Source organism: Pinus tabuliformis, chromosome 1_1 (assembly GCF_031772625.1).
Source record: "Pinus tabuliformis cultivar Carrire ecotype Pingquan chromosome 1_1, CPIR1, whole genome shotgun sequence".
NCBI lineage: Eukaryota > Viridiplantae > Streptophyta > Pinopsida > Pinales > Pinaceae > Pinus > Pinus tabuliformis.
In genome coordinates, this window is record NC_142297.1 from 461,248,760 (window position 1) to 461,265,511 (window position 16,752).

Here is a 16,752-nt window from a genome sequence, read left to right on the forward strand (position 1 = left end):
TAATGGATTGCATCCAAGACAACCTATTGTGACTTGTGATGATGATGGAGTTGCTACAATGCATTGATGGAGTGTTGCAGAGGATACAGTGGCTTCTTGAGGTCTATCTGATGTTGATCAAGCTCTAGAAGAAGTTTGGTCAAATTTTGTGATGAGGAAGCATGATTTTTACTCTCTTCTGCCCCAGTCGCATGCTTGCTGAGTCATGGGAGAAGTTTTAGGTCTGTAGTCGCATGCAGACAAGCCTATGGGAGCGACAATGGATCCAGGAGGCTAAAGTCGCATGGATGATGTGTTGTTGGAGAAACTATGGAGTTTTCTCGAGTTTTGCTCCATATTTCTTTTGCTCATCAAGTGCTTAATTGTTTTTCTAACACGTCTTGTTCGTGACTCTTCATGTAAAGGTCTAAAAAATGTAGTGCTTCTAGATGATGGTTAAAAGAGAATATTCATTAGTAAATGAAGTTGGTGGCTTGATTGAGTAAAGAGGCATTGAAATGAAGCATTTTCAATATATGAATAGAGCTCCATTATAGGATTGAAATTAATTGATTTAATCATCTTCAGAAACTACAAATATGTGGAGAAAGGTTGCTCATTTGGTTGGTTCTCTTGAGTGAGAAATGTGTCATAGAGTTTTGGGGAGCCATTGGTGAGGAGTGTGTTATGGTTGAAGTAGAATGTGTGTGGAGGTATAAATGTAGCAAAGATAGAAGTATGCATGGTTGAAGAGTATGTTTATGTTATAGACCTACAATGGTTTTGCTAATGAATTTACAAGGGAAGAATTATTGTTTGAGTTCATATGATTGTGATAGATTGGTTGCAGTAGTGTCACATGTTTTTCATATGTTTGTTATTATAACAACCCTGGTAAAAAAATCCATGTAAAAGTAAATAAAGGAAAAATAATTTGCCAAGGTCATGGGACACGTATTCAAAGCTAAATGTTGGGAAAAGTGTAGTGACGGGGATGTGATTAATTAATGGCTAAAGAAATTGATAAAGAAAATTAAAAAGGCTTTGGAAAGACATGAGGCATTTATTGACATCTTATTTATGAAAATAATGGAAATTAGAAGAAAAGGAGGCTGAAAAGTCATGGGTTGCATGTGGGGATAAAAATGAAGGATGATAATGGAAAATGAAGAAAATAGAGGCCTCAATGATAAAAATACTTCTAAGGATAAGTTTGTAACCTTTTCTTAGTTCAGTTTTGGAGCTCTCTCTCTCTCTCATACTGTTGGACACTTGGTTTTCTTGGAGCACTCTTTGAGGAGTGTGGCATACTTGGAGTTTTGGAGAAAGAAGGCAAAAGAAGAGCAGGAAATCACAAGAGGACATCGAGATCAACAACTACAACGAGTTTTGATTGCAGGTATCGAGTTTCATGCATGTTTTCTTCGCTAGTTTTGGCATGCATGGCATATGCATGTGGTTTCTTAGTTATGATATGTCATTGGCATGGAGGATTTCCTGGATTGACAGTGGATTTTCCTAGCCTTGCCAATTCTTGGATAACCGTGGTGTTGTGGGTTCATTTCCTTTTATTTTCTGGTTCGTTCTCATGTTCCTTTAGCTTGGTTTGAGTTACTAGTTCATGGAGCCTTGGTTGGACAAACACTCTGGAGCATTGTAACAACTTGGGTTGAGTTACTAGTCCCATAGCCTTGGTTGGAAAAACACTTTGGATCCCGACAGAAGCTGTGGGTTGAGTTACTAGTCTTGGAGCCCTGGTTGGAACAAATGCTTTGGAGCAAAGGACAGATTGGGTAGAGACCAATCCAGTGATGGTTAGTGATGTTCGGTCATGAGGTGGATTCACCTATTTAGGGTTGAGGTGGTTTGGCCTCTCAAAGGCTTGGATGGTTTTGATTGATTTTTTTTTTATGAGATCCCACATTCATGCTTGGAATATGGCACGAGGGTGACTGGATGAAAGAAATCATTGGTTCAACCTAGTCTACAGTTGAGTGGTTCGTGGAAATCCCATACCTAGTCGGCCTATGCTATCATCAATAAGAGCTCTCTTTCTCCTTGGTATTAGAAGTGTGGTCCACAGGTTCACATCGACCTCTGTCATCAGCCTCTAGAGATCATGCTAGTGACAAACCTTCAACTAGTGTCATTAAATCCCATGGGACAAAGGGAAAAGTGAAATTTCACTGTAGGTTATGTGAAAGGAATCACCCTATTCACCTTTTTTCTTATATGTACGAAGCCTCTAAAGTGTTGGATAACCTTACCACTTCTAAATCTTGTCTTCTGACTGGTTATCAGAAGCTTTCCATTGATCCTCCACTAGTTTATCAAGTGATTGATCAGAATTCATCTTTGGTCAATCCCAATCTCTCTGAAAATGAATCTCATGAGTCCATTTCTGACCAACCATTGGTTGAGGAAATGGTTGACCCGATTCCACCTTTAGTTGATTGTACCTATCTTGTAGAGAGTGAAGTTCATACTGCTAAATTTCTTTTGGTTTCTTCAGATTCCAAAGAATTAGGGGGGAATCCTCCTATTCCTATGGTATAGGGGGGGAATCCTCCCATTCCCGTAACATAAGAGGGCATTCCTCCCATTCTGATGGCACCCTATCCAAGTAATTTAGTCACTTTCTTTGATTAGAGTCGACTGGCAAATTATCATCTTCCTTCTTATGTGCCTTTTCAAATCACAATACAGGCTTATAATATATCTGTACCTAGCACAATCATATATGAAGGTGCATATGTTAGTACTCTATCCTCAAATACTTGGCAAGTTTTAGGTTCTCTGTAGCTTGTGTCTGTTACCTAGAATCTGCTAGCTTTTAACATAGGAACTAATCAAATATTAGGGATCCTTCCTAAGTTACTTATTACTTTGGGAGGAAAAATTGTCTATATCGATGTGATGGTTGTCCAAGGCCCTTTGGATTTTAATTTACTCCTTGGTCGGGACTACGTTTATCTCATGGGAGCTCTTTCCTCTTTTGTCTTTCATGTCATATGTCTCCCACATGAAGGAAGAATTGTGGCCATTGATCGGCTTTCGTTCCTTGGTCATAATTTGACTCTCGATCAACCATCCTCCCTAAATATTCCTTTATTTCAAGGGTATCATCCCCGCCATAGGTTAATTATGTGGCCACCTGGTCCATGCCTACATCTACTGATAATCTAGTCAGTGATATAGTACGTCATGTACTGTAGACATTGCAGCCTGATATTTCCATTATATCCCTTGACATGTATCCCTTCTAGAGCGTTGTTATCCTATCTTATGAGAACCTATTATAATCCATGGTCTCTTATAGTCCATGATCAAGGTAACGAAGATAGTTATTTTACTATGTCAACCTCATTAAAAAATGAAATAGGTCCTCGGGGCAGTGTTCTTTGTCTTGTGTCAAGATCCTTAAAAAAAGAATCAAGGTTCCCGGAGTAGAGTTCCTTTACTTGTGTCAATCTTGGTAAAAAATGAAATAAGGTGTGATGAGCATGGATATTTTCCTGTGTCAAGCTCATTAAAAATGAAACAGATCCCCTTTCAATTCAAGTCTTTGTTTAGATCTCGTAAATTCACAGTCGAGTATTTCACTTGATATTGTATATGAAACTTCATTCCATCTGTCGCACGGAATAAGTTGATCTTGCGGAAAAGATAGACCTTCCTAGAATCTAAAGAAGACCTAATGACAAGCAAACCAATGAGACACTATCTTTCTCTAAATATGCTTTTATAAACAATGGAAAACAAGTGTTTTTAGGGCCTACCTTAGGTCCAACGCAAGTTTGTGGATGCCCTCGCTCCTTTGATCCAAATGAGCTCCTTTGTCACAAATATGCAAACACAAACAAGGCAAACAAATTAAATAGCACCTGAAAAGCCAAAATCATAAAACATATTCAACATGAAAGTCAAGGAGTCCAAGAAACAAATAACATGAGAAACTTGTTGAGAAAAATGATTTTGATTGTATTAATTCAAAAGAAGAAGAACTTTACAACCTTTGCCTTGACGCTATACAAGCTCCTCCTAGGGTCCAACAAGAAGTCTCCTCTACTTTGACAAGTTTCACTCACTCCCCAATGAAGCCAAAAAGGTATGTGATCTCTCCTCTTAAGCTCAACTAGGAAGTCTTGATTTCACCAGCATTTACCCTCAAAAATGTTCAGCTTCTAACCTCCTTAGCAACCAGCCCAATGCCTGTATTTATAGTGCAATGGAGGGAGGTTACTAGGTCCTCCTTCAAAGGGATAAAGCCCTCCTTCAAAGGGATAGCTCCTCTCATCAAGGGATTAGCTCCTTCTCTTTTGGGATGCATGAACCACCTCAGAGCGAACAATCCACGTCAAAATTCCTTCTAGAATTAACCCAAAGTGAGTTTTTTAAGATAAAACTTGTGCCTTTTGACTTTCACAGGGGTCCGCACCTACACCGTTAGGGACAGAGCGGGGAGGTCCACAGTTTTTGTAAACAGAAGGTGCGGGACCAAAGGTGTTAGTGAGAGAAAGTGTGGAACCAGAGTTACATTGATTTTTAATGTCTTTCTCTCATTTCCAAAGCTTGACTTGAAGAGCTGAGGTCTGAGACTTGCTTAGGAGGATAGTACAAGTGATGATAGACCCATACTGACTGCAAATAATCATGGTGACGATATTTTTGTGTAACAGATTGCCCCCTAAAGTGCGAAGTCTGTAGTAGATGAGGATTTCATTGATCATTTAGGAAGAGTGAAGTACTTTATCATTTCGAGGATCATCTTGTGGAGAGCCTGGTTGGAACCTGTAAAAACATTCAATGCAAGATATATATATGAGATCATATCATCGCTGAGGTAGGAATTCCCATACTCAGATCAAAACTGACTAGAAAACTAACTACTGCTCTGATACAGGAATGATCTTGTAAAACATCACAAGTATAGACTCATGTGGACACAGTATGGACACATCCATCTGTTTATGAATAGTCCATTATATAATGAATACAAAATTCCTCGCAGCCTGGATTGTGGAAACTAGATCCAGGGTCTTCATTTCTACTTCCCGAAACAGTACGATTCTATCCATGCGAATGAATGTGTTGATGTCGAACATGGTAGAAACCACTTGATTACTAGTCAATGATGTAAACTGTTAACAAGTGTGAGAGAAACCACCAGTGATGTCAATGGCTCTCAAAGTACCCAGTACAATCCATGAGATTCGAATAAATGTGTTGATGTCGAACATGTCACGGAATCCTTTGATCGAAAGTCAATGATGTAAACTATCGTCAAAGGTGAGAAACCTGCCATTGAGGCATGCAGATTTCAAGGTACTGATGATTTCTAGATCATCTTTCTAGATAATGAGCTGATGTCGATAGAAAGCGATCCGTCATAGGCAAGCCCACAACACGAAATCATAGATCAAGTTGAAGAAATTTAGTTGCAAGAACTGACTCAGGGATGGTCAAGATGGATGACAGATATTTTGCAGATGAATGGCTTATTGACAGTGACCTCTTGAACACATAACGACACGACAGATGGTTTGGTGACAATTGACCCAAAGTTAATACCCAGAAATCGGCTGAGGACTTTCAATGTGGTTTGATCAACTGTTAGGCAAAGGATTTCCCAACCCAGGTGAATAAAAGTGTCGTGTTCAAGAGTGGTTACAAAGTATGACAAACAGACTCATTTTCTCTCTTTCCCCCCACCATTTCTGGCAAGTACCTCTTTATTTTTGATAAGCTTGAGGAGGATAACATTTGCTTGATTATAAGCTCATCCTTCGGATGAGTCCAACTTAGTTTAAATTCGAACCCTAAGAAGGAGTGGTTCGTTCCTGTTTGTATTTGAACAGGTCCTTTACTGTGAAATTTTAACGAGTCTAGTATAGGAGAAACTCGACGTTTTTCAATTTTAGAGAGTCTAAAAAAACTTAAGAAGACTCCAGGGTTGACCTTTTTCGTAAATTTTTGTCTCCCAAGCCCAAAAAAGTATAAAATAATACTTGAGAGAACCGCTTGATCTTCTACGATCAAGGAGTACTTTTCGTCATTAGTGCCTTTGACCCAAAAAAGTAAAAAAGCAATCAACGACACGTCGTTTTATAACCAATATCGAATTTGAAACGACAAAAATCTGGCGATCTTTTCATGTTTTTACGGTCAGAAAAGAGCTGTAAGTGGATCGTCTTTTAATTCCGTTTTAATGAGTTTAAAAGAAGAACTCAGCAATCTTTTCATGTTTCAGGAGTTAGAAAAGAGCTTAAAGGTGACTCTAAATGTTTTTCGTCGAAAATGATAGATTTCACCTGAATAATCCTTTATCCTCCACAAAGACACAAACATTACTCATACCTGTTTGAAATAGATAAAAATGTAGCAAAAATACCTTTCCAAAGTGAAACATAAACAAATTTGCAATTTATTTACTCAAAAAACTTATAAAAAGGGCCTTTGTCAATTCATTTTTACCGTTTGAGTTTGTGTGAAAAAATAGTGCTTTTGCTCAGAAAACTTCCCGTGAAGATTGTGGAAAATCCAACCGTCGGAATCGAACGCCGTCTTCTCCAGGTAATCCACAACATCCTACTCTTCATTTTGAACCGTTTCAATTTTTGTTTTAGTCATTTATTTTCATTTTTGGGAGGGTTTTTAGGCGTAAAACCTGCGCGTGGGGCCCGCAGGTTTACCACTGCTGGCCTGCGGACCCCGACTTTTTCTCCATTGGGAAAAAGCTCGGGGTCCGCACCTTCCATGTAGACAAAGTGCGGTCCCACGCACTGTGTCTAACCTGGAGGGTGCGGTCCCCGTCGCAAGGGTTTTTAACCCAAAAATTCTCAAAAATGGACCAATCAAAATAATTTCTAGCAATTTAATTTATCCTTATGCTTGATGCAGAGAGTACATCATGCTAGATTGGCGTGAACGAGAGCATGAGGACGTGGATGCTGCCGCATGGAATCATCAGCCTTCACTTGATGCTTTGAGGGCGTGCGGCTTGTACAAATTCTGGGCCATTCCTGGCATGAGGGCTCAGGTGGATTTCTTACAGTGGTTGGTTGACAGATGGAGCATACAGGACCAGTGCTTCTTCATTGGCGGCCACTAGCTCGAAATAGAGCTGGCGGACATATATTTCTTGACTGGTTTGCCTAAGAGAGGCGAAGACTTGACTCTGTTTGGGGCTAGGGCAGGTGGCCAGTCTGTCAATAGCCTCAGACTAGAGTACTGCAACAGCCAGGCTAGAGACAAAGGGATAGACATAAAGACCATATCCAATCCTGAGCTCATGGTGATTGCGTTCACTGTCACCAGAGTTTGCGGAGCTGCCGCATTACATATTGCCATCGGATCCCAGATGCGTATGGCAGTTGATTGCTTCCTAGGCACCATCTTCAACTGGTGCGATGTCTTGTTGGCCAATGTGAAAGGCCAACTGACCAGGGCCAAGAACGGATGACTAAAGACCTTTGGTTATGGGGCTTTGGTTGTGAGTTTTGGCTTGGAGAGGGTTCCTATGTTGATCCCGCAGCACCTTACTGTTGGAGCTGGCTTCCTCGAGAGCCCAAACTAATGCGATGGGTCGCAGTTATGGCCCGTCACCTGGACGAGAGGACAGAGGTTGCTCGATTCAAACCTGAGTATTTCCAATGGCTAGAAAACCAGGTCTTTTCTATTCAGGACTTCCCTTACGCTGGGATAGATTTTCATGGTGACCCAAACATGGTTCTTCCACTAGGAGAGTAGTGGGATGAGTCAGGTAAAATCCTTTTCAACATTTTTCCTATTTTAATTTTTTTATTATCTTTCCATCGTCTCAAAACTGATAGTAAAAAATTTCAAATGTAGATGTGGGTCCACAGCGACCAGCCGCTCTTCGGCCTTACGAGAGAAAACAACCAGTTGCACCCGCGCCAGCCCCACAGGATGAATCAGCAGAGGTTTTGGCCGAGTTGGAGGGTCATCTCGAGCGCTTGACAGGAGATATTCCAGAGACCACTATAGATGACATTCCTCATCGACTTCAGCGCTATGTGATTGGGGTCTCGGGACCTTTTAGGAGGTTCCTTTGCAAGGTGGCCTGTGCAGTGGTTTCTTATAGAGATCATCACCAGTGATAGGATGATCGCCTATTGTGGGCACATGTGACATTTTTGTTTTTTGTACTTATCATTTTTGTCGATCATAAGGTGTTTTTCAACCTATGATCGAGGACGATGTATTTTTTGACACACTCCTATATATATATCATTATTACCGGCTTATCTTGTAAATCATGTTATGGAATGGTTTTAAATTTACATGTATGATTATTGCAAATGTCTATTTAACATTCGAGAAGCAATTGCATCTGCTAATGTATTTAAAGATCTTGGAATATGCTGATATTCAATATAATCAAATTCACGTTCCAAGAGACGCACTCTCAAAAATAATCTTAATAACAATGGATTTCTAATGGCATACACTCTATTAAGCTGTAATACAACGAGTTCAGAATCTAACCTCACTATCAAACTCCGAATCCCAAATGAAATAGATTCAGATAATAACTCATTCACTGCACTATACTCGGCAATGTTGTTCGTTGTTTGACCGAGGCTTACCCCATGCATAGATACTAACTCGTCAGAGGGCGAATAGATAACCCAAGCTGCGGAAGAGATGTTCCGTGTATTATGACAAGCACCATCAATGAAACCAATGTATGTTTGGAGAGGCATCGACATCTGCAATATCAAGAGTAAAACCAAGATAAGCAGGAATAATGACAAAAAAACACTCTCTAAGCTAAGCACACTGTTTAAACTAAAACACACCAGCTAGAAAGAAAAACTATCCTAACTAAAAATCTCCATACCCATTCTTTAAGCATAATACCTCTTCAAGTAAAGACCATTTCTGGGTTTACCCAAAGAGTCCCCGTCAAAGTCTACCAATTCATAGGCCCCTTTGGCTAGCTTTCGCTTGACAACATAGGGACCATGCCACATAGGAACGAATTTTCCAGCGCCTAATTTATCATTAGCTTGATCGTAAACTAAGACTAGATCTCCTTCCGAAAAATTTCGAGGGGTCACATTTCGATCATACTGAGCTTTCATGCGTTTTGCATGAGTCTCGATCGCCAATGCAGCATCACGTCGATTCTCATCTAATTGAGCCAAGTATAACAAACACTTTTCCTCTTCGGAAGTGGTTGGAAGTAACTCGATGGCCATTTGCAGTGACGGGATTTCGCATTCAATGGGTAACACAGCTTCCAAACCATAGACTAGTTGGAAATGAGTGAACCCTGTTGATGTTTTTACTGAAGTTCGGTACTCCCAAAGCGCTGAAAATAGCATGTTGTGCCAATTCGACCGATGAATCCCAATGATTCGTCGGATCATGATAACTAAAACTTTGTTGATGGATTCAACCAGACCATTCGCTTATGGATAATAAGGGGTTGAACTATCGTGACGTAAACCAAGCTGGCCTGTAAGTTCGGTCATCATAACGTTTCGAAAATGGCACCCATGATCAGTGATTATTGCTTGCAGGACACCAAACCTAGCAATTATATGATTGAACACGAAAATTGAATCTGTCTTTCCGTCTGCCTCAAATGTAGGCATCGCCTCGACCTCCAATAATCCTGAATTGTTGGGAGTGGAATCGAATTTTTCGACGTTCTGACCATGAAATTTCTGGCCGAAAGGATTGGGTCTGGAGATAAATGATGATATCCCCATACCACGGATCTAAAGTGCTGATTAGAAACAAGGATTCGTCCGCAATGGGCTCCTCCGCCATAGTTTCCGTGTCAGCACGCGGGAAGTCACACATTAACTCCGCAAAAACTAAAGATTTCTTAGACTTAGATTTCTCAAATTCCAAGTCGAACTCCTGTAGGATAATGGTCCATTTAGAGTACTTGCCCCCTAGCAATTGCTTGGTCAAAATGTATATCATAGGGTTGCAATCCGAAATTACTGTAGTTTTACGTAGTAAAATGTAGTGACAAAAACGTTGGACAACTTGAACGGTTGCCAATGCCAATTTCTCCACATGTGAGTATTTTAGCTCAGTTGGATTTAAAGTTTGACTAAGGTAATATATCACATGTTCAGTTCCGAATTCATCTTCCTGAACTAAGACCATTCCAATGGTGAAATGAGAGGCGGCGAGATACAAGAAGTAATCCTGGTTGTAGTTGGGAGGATGCAACAACGGTGCATGGGTCAACGCGTGTTTGAGTGCATCAAAAGATTTTTGAGCTATCTCATCCCAATAGAATGGAGTATTTTTCTTCAACAACCGGGTAAAACCCTTTGTAACCTCGGCGTAGTTAGGAATGAATCGTCGTAAAAAGTTTTCTTTCCCTTGCAAACTTTGGAGTTGGCGAAGACTCGAAGGAGGAGGCAATTTGATGATAGCTTCAACCTTCGAAGGATCAACGCGAATGCCGGCTTTCGAAACTACAAACCCCAGCAATCGACCCGTTTCTATACAAAAGACACATTTGTGTGGGTTCAACCAAATCCGATAATGCCTACACCTCATAAAGATTGCTCGTAAATGGACGAGGTGATCAGCTCGATGTAATGAATGAGCAGGCAAGTCATCGAGATAAGGTTGCACAATGTGTTTGATGTCATGAAACGCATAAGACATCACCCTTTGAAAAGTTGCTCCGACATTCTTAAGCCCAAAAGGTAACTTGCAATAAGAAAATGTCCCCCATGGACAAATGAAAGACGTTTTTGGTTGATCGGCAGGTAGAATATTGATTTGATTGTATCCGGAAAAACTGTCCATGAAGGAGAATATTTCGCTGCCGACACAATCATCAATGATTTGATCGATATAGGGAATTGGGTAATTGTCCTTTGGACAGGCTCGATTAATGTCCCTATAGTCGATGCATATTCTTATTGTTCCCTGTTTTTTGTTAACTGGAACAATATTCGATACCCAATCCGTTAACGGGATCGGATAAATGAAACCCGCTTTCAATAATTTTTCAACTTCTGCTTTAATTGCAGCAGCTTTTCGTGGGTGAATCTGACGCAAACGTTGCCGGACGGGTTTAGCGTCCGGGTAAGTTTTGATCTCATGAACAACAATCGCGGGATCAATTCCTGACATTTCCTCATAGGACCAGGCAAACACGTCATGGAATTCTTGAAATAGGGCCTTATATAGTTGAATTTCGTCATCTGTACACGAGGCACCTATATGAATGTTCTCAACAATTCCGGGCTTAACCGAAATGTCAATAGGAATAGTTCGAGAGATGCTTCCCAAATTTAAATCCGAATCGGGATGTTTCATTGGATTCTGAGGTTCCTTGACATATTCAGTTGTAAAAATTGATGAGAAATCATTTTCAAAACGATCATTCTCGGGTAAAAAAGAAGATCTGTGATGGAGATCTTCCCATGGTAAATCATCTACACATAGGATTTCACGAATTTGCTCATCAGAGTGAACAAGTTCAGAAAACGTGATTAAATCTGAGGTTGATGTGAAAAGTGATTCCTCACGGACCACATTCATGAAGTCATTTTCGGTTGAAGATGGGTCGGCAAACGACTGCACGACTTCATAGGCAATTTCATATGGACTCAAAGGCATGGCATTACCAAATGAGTCTATCTCAGATTCAGAAGGAATGATCCAAGGATCATCATAAACAATGGTGTCCGATGTGATCATATGAATAGTTGCAAATGAAGACGATGTGTTGATCTGAGGAAAAGGAAAAGTTCCCAGTAAACCGACATCTTTAACTAGTCCTACTCCAACATCCTTATATGGGATAGTCGTTTTACCAACATGCTGAATACTCTCAGAAGAGGCTGGGTCAGATGAAAAATAAGCCAGTTGGTCTATTGTTACGATCTTTCCATTATGTGGAAACTTTATTACTCGAAAGACCGATGAAACGACCGCTGTCATAGCGTAAGACCAACTTCGACCCAAGAGAAGGTTGTAATCTAGAGGGGCATCAACCACCTCCACATCTAGACTAACGGTTTTTCCTTCAACTCCTATAGGCAAATCCTGTAGAATGCCAAAAGGATGAAACCCACAACCATCAAAGGCCTTTAGAATCGTTGGGGATTGATTTAGCGAAGGAGAACCAAGTGATCTCCAACACTGTATCGACATAATACACATTGAAGCTCCCTCATCAATTACAGTCCAATGAATAGGCCTGTTTTTGACTATCACTGGGATCTGGAAAGTCATTTGATGAGGAAAACGCGGTGTACTATTTTCTAGATCGAAAATTATTAGGTTCGAGTCCTGAACATCAACAGCTCCTATAGCCGACAAAAGTAATTTACGTTGTGCTGGACATGATTGCAGCACTTCCAAATCCGACATTGCTGAGGGTGAAACAGATAAATCCTCAACAATGTTATAATTCTGAGCCGCTCTCGCATGTGGATTGAAAGCTGACTTTCGAAGTATACCCTTGGCGGGCGGTTTGATTACCAAGTCTGGATTAGGTTTCTCAATCTGTAGTGGATCAGAACCGGGAGCTGAGGTTGATGGATTAGAATGAGAAGATTCTGCTTCTTTACCATCAACAGGACTTTTACTACCATAATCTTGCGATCGAGTCGCAATCCTAACATGGGACATCATCAGTATGGGTTCTTCATTGGCACTCGAGGATGAACCTATCATCTTACTGTCTTGAGTCGGAAAAGGATCCTTCAAAACAGCAGGAGTTTGGGAACCTTTGACTATCTTCGCATCCTCTACACGATGAGGGCAGTCCCTTGTAAATGTTCATCGTCAAAAATGAGACAAGGATAACGAGGTTTGCCTTTTTCATCATTGGATTCCGCCTTTTCAGGTTTCTCCTTTGAACTTTTGTCCGTTTTATTCTTCTTCTTTCCTTTCTTCTTCCCACCGGATTTTGATTTGGCTGTAGATGACTCTACAACGTGAATATCAGTAGAAATCTCTACAGAAGAATCTCTTGTTGGGGAATGAAGCAAGGTTATGATAGGAGAAGGATTCTTGGAATATTTCTTCTTACTTTTAGTGTTAACCATACCAATCATACCGTCGGCGGCATGAGATCCTGAAGGAGCTGCAGCGATTTGATTTTGCTTGGGAAGATCGGGGATTTTCTCGTGTAACGTACCTGACTAAGTATAGACCAAGTCAAGGTATTGTGCTTGAGCAATTACTTGCTCCTCAGTAACAACTCCAGCTTTAGCTACATCTTCAGTGATCTTTGGCAACAAAGATTTTACAAACCACTCGGCCAAAATCTGATCCGGAATAAACACCTTCATTAAACGCCGTCGACGTCTCCACTCATGAATATGATCTGAAATATAAGTATATATCGATTGTTTTAATGAAGTTAACAATTCCGTGCCATTGTCATATCGGACTGGCAACTGAAAATGAGTTAAAAACGAGGTATCTAATTGACTAAAATTATAAAAAGTGCCTTGCGGTAACTCAATGTACCACTTGGCCGCAAGACCAATTAGAGTGCGTTGGAAAAGTCTAAGACGGATTGAATCATCTGAAATGGAGTTAGACGCACACTAGAGGTGGTAAGTCATCACATGGTTCGACGGGTCCTCTCCTGATTTACCTTCGAACTTGGGAATGTCACTGGGCAACTTATTCGGCATTGGCGGCCAAAACGGAAGATAATTAATGGGATCGTTCATTAGGCGCGACAAGTCAGGTAAGTCCAAAGTTGCGATAAACGATAACTGCCGATTAAGATCCCTAAAACTCTGAGTCATGAGACCAACCCCAAGAGGAGGATATCCAGGATAACTAGGAATAGGAATTGCGTTTGGGATATTGTATCCTCCCAGAAAACAAGGATTAACGGACCGTACTTGGGTTGTTGAGGTTGTTGATAAGTGTACCCAGGATACGGTTGATACTGATAGACTGGCTGCTGCACAGCAGGACCAAATTGGTACTGTCCCTGGTACGGTTGATAAGTAAATTTTGGTTGACTTGTGACAACCGTACTTGAACCAGGTTGTCCTACACGCATCTAAACCGAAGTTTGAATCGTAGATCCAGACAGTGGTAAAGATGTTTGAGGAGTAGATACAGGAGCAGTAGAAACCAGAGTTGTCGATACTCCAGAAGTAGGTGGGGTAGATTGAACAGATGTTGCAGCAGTTGTAGCAGTCATTTGAGGTGGAGTACGAGGTGTACTAGGCCCAGGCTGAGAAACTACCGAAGGTACAGAAGTTTGAATGTTAGACTGGACTGGTTGCTGGGGTGAACCAGAAACTAAGGGTTGTCCAGTTTGAGATGACAACTGTACATTTGGCTGCAACACCTGTTGGGTTTGCGATGGATCCCACACTATATTCATTCCGAGGTACTGACCCATAACAGGTTGAGAATATTGAGGACCATAACCAGGTTGAGGGTAGGATTGATAATTGAAAGGTACATTTCCCGTTCCTTGAACATACGTTTGACCGGAGGGTGGTTGGAAACCTAAGTTCGAGTACTGACCTTGGGGTTGACCTTGAGGTATAAATTGAGTCTGGGGTTGACCTTGAGGAACGTACTGCCCCATAGGTATGTACTGTCCTTGAGGTTGCCCCCCAGACGTTAATTGAGGCTGCCCCCCAGGCGGTAACTGGCCACCTTGAGGTTGAGGAATGGGAATAGAACCTGACATCATAAGAATGTCTTCTACGCTCAACAACTTAGTACCATTGCTTCCAATTAATAACCCTTGCTCATTGGGTTGAGGAGATGCTCCCGAAAAAGTACCAGAAAGGGACTGATACCCAGAAGGAACAGAAGGACCGCCGTACAAAAAGGATTCAGGCGATTGAGTAAACATGGATGACTGTCTTGACATATTTACGGGAGTATAAAAACCTCTAGGTGTTGGGTGATAAGGAGCACGAGGTGGTGAAAAACTTAACCCTGAGTTTTCTAAGAAATTAGTCAAAGAAAGATACCAAGAACTGCTCCTAGGTGGACTGTAAAAAATTGATTCACGCTCCCTTAACTCAATAACAGGTTGATTTTCAGGGATAGGGATGCCTACTTCTTCTTCCGGAGCAAGTTCTTCAATAGCAATAAGTCCGGAAGGAAGATCTTGGGTGATTATTCTTTCTACCCTAGGTGAACCAGGACCACTAGAAGTTGGAGAAACAAATCCGGATGTCGGAGTAGCAGCGAATTCACTTTCAGGCTCGGATATTTCGGGTTCTTCACCTATATCACTAGTAGATGAAAAGCTACCAGTAACTTCGGAAACAGACACTGACTGTGGATTATAATCTGCCACTAACGGTTGAAAATCAGGATGTACTATCAAAGAAGATTCTCCTTCTTCAGGTGACCCAACTCTACTGTCTCTAGGAGTTGCGAGGACTTTCAAGCCTTCAAGCTGGCTCGGTACTTCCTCAGGAGGTTGGCCCCGAAGTCTACGGGACTTCCTCAGTAACTCAGCCACGTTTACAAACTCAGGAGACTGGCCTTGAAGTCTACGGGACTGCTTTGGTAATTCAGCCACAGTTAAAAACTTTTAACTACTTCACACGCAAACAAAGTAAAATCTCAATGAAAAGCACCTAAAGTCTCTAAAGAACCAAACAAATTTGAATCACACGCCTAAAGAATCTAGGAGATCAAACATACACAAACAAAAACTTTCCGTACTGAAAACACTAGTTGGTGATGAAATCCAACGTCGTAGAGTTCAATATAGAAATGGCGGTTGGAACAGTTACCCCGGCAACCTGCTTAATGAATAGGCTGGCACAAGTTCCTCCACTTAACCGTCTCGAGTGAAGAGAACCCCCCAGAAAATCCAAGTGAGTCTAGCCGACGTCTGCTCCAGGTACAGTGGGATCTTCCCACCACTGTCACCTAAGGAAGAATCCTAAAGAATATGGCCACTAAGGTTACCAACTGAGACAAATATACCTGGGGGAACAGTCTACGATCCGATACGCACGCAAGGGAAAAGTAGCAAGCTCAATCCCCTTGAAGGCTCCTTGACATAATCCAAGGTTTACCAACAAGTGACCCCAGGCTCCTCGACAATGGTTAATCCGAGGTTTACCGTTTTTAATACGTGAATATCTGGCGTCGTTCCCAATGAGGAAGGATTGATTCCCACACTGGTTCGAACACGATCTCATGCTTCTCCTTTAAGAGGAGCTTTCCCAGAGCATAAATGCAACAATTGGATTTCTTCCCTACCACAAGATACAGCTACTTGTTTGTTTTTACTGCCTTGGAGAGTTAATTACTCTCCTACTCCAAGACACTAGCGTAAGCTAAGTTGGTGTATCAGAGCCCTAGAAATAAAAATGTTACTAGATGAATTTTACTTTAAGCATTATTTTTTATTGGTTTTTGTTTAAGTCCAAAGGTGCGGAGATGAAACTCGTGATATGAAGACTCGACTCAAAATCACTAAAAATGCACCTAAGATGATTTAAACAATCTTTTTCTCTTCAATGAACTTCTAAACTAAGAAAGAGTTTGAGAATGCAAATACCTTGTAAACACAAATCTTTCTCAATCAAACAAATTAAAAGAAGAGCTTTTGTCCTTTTCCAATGCACTCAAAACGAGACAACTAGTTATTTCACAAAAATTTTCCTTTTTCGTTTCAAAGCACTCAAACACTACAAAACAAACTTTTTCCAAAAGAGATTTTTATATTTTTTATAAAACACTCAAAACAATGAAAATGACTAACTTTGAGATCTATAAATTATAAAAACCTATTTGAAGTCAAAGCCT